Here is a 1,452-nt window from a genome sequence, read left to right on the forward strand (position 1 = left end):
ATAGTGGGCGATGGTCAAAGTAACCTAATAATGTAATCTATTAACTATGCATAAAAACCTGTCTGTTTACTTAATTAACAGATATGGGTTTCATGCTATAACATATTTTTAATACGACTGAGTTTATATTTAATGTGAATTTAACATTGAAAGTTAATGTGAATAAAAACATTGCAAGTTAGGCTATAATCATAACACGTTCATTGTACAGAAAGAGAGCAAAGAACATTTAAGTGAAAGTGAAGTGACATGTGGCCAAGTATGGTGACCCATACTCGGAATTAGTGCTCTGCATTTATCCCATCCAAAGTGCACACACACAGCAGTGAACACACACACACCCGGAGCAGTGGGCAGCCATTTTTTGCTGCGGCGCCCGGGGAGCAGTTGGGGGTTCGGTGCCTTGCTCAAGGGCACCTCAGTCGTGGTATTGAAGGTGGGAGAGAGCGCTGTACATTATTTACATTATCAAAGAACATTTTAACTGACAATCTAGTTCAAGCACTCTCAAAAACTCCCATTATAATCACTGAAGCTGTTTACGCTATGAAATTAATATCTTACAGATTCGTTCACATATTTGCACTTTGTAGTTTCTGACGAGAGAATTCGCCAGAAAGAGGTATTCAGTCAGCGAGCGAGTGAAGAAAACATAGGCATTTTAGCATGACTCATCTGAACACCTCTGACTGGTCATTGCATTCATTAGCTCAACAGAATCGTGTGTGATTGGTTAATGCGCAGAGCTGTAAAAACGCGTCTGTATCTGGCTCAGGGCCAGCCAGCGAATGCAGATTTGAATTTAGCAGCTGGTGATATGACGCACTGAACGTTCTAATCATGCCGGTGTGATTGTATTAAATATAGACAATATTAATCTGCTATTTTTGTCTTTTGGAAGCTGCATTCAAAATCCACTTGGCTCAAAAATCACTTTGAATGGGCATGACGCCTCTGCTTTTCAGTGTAGTTAATGTAGTCTGATTCAGTAATAAATGATTTTGAGTCAGTAATTTTAATTAATTGGTCTGATGAATCCATCACTACATGAACTCAGTGAATCAGAGAGTTTTCTGAATCAGCATTATCACTTCTGGGAATGGAATATTTTCATTTATAACACGTCTCTCTGAAATATTTGATTCTTGTTGATCAATTTCAGCATTCAGCGGTCGGATATTTCCTATTGTTTGCTATCATCCATGACAATGCTGTGTGTAGTAATGGACATTTTTACAGGAACCTTTAAGATAAAATACAGTTCCCTATCTGTCGGTCACTACGAGTTATGTCGAACGACATATGGGGTCTCACTTGGGAGGCCAATCATCTCTGAGTTTAAGAGAAAACGCCAATGAAAATTGGCTAGTGGATTTTGCATACCTGAGCCACTCCCCGTGCATACGGGTATAAATAGGCGACAGGTGCTTCCACTCTTCAGATTTTTGCTTC

This window comes from Sinocyclocheilus rhinocerous, unplaced genomic scaffold, assembly GCF_001515625.1.
Source record: "Sinocyclocheilus rhinocerous isolate Xijiao unplaced genomic scaffold, SAMN03320098_v1.1 scaffold2706, whole genome shotgun sequence".
Lineage (NCBI taxonomy): Eukaryota > Metazoa > Chordata > Actinopteri > Cypriniformes > Cyprinidae > Sinocyclocheilus > Sinocyclocheilus rhinocerous.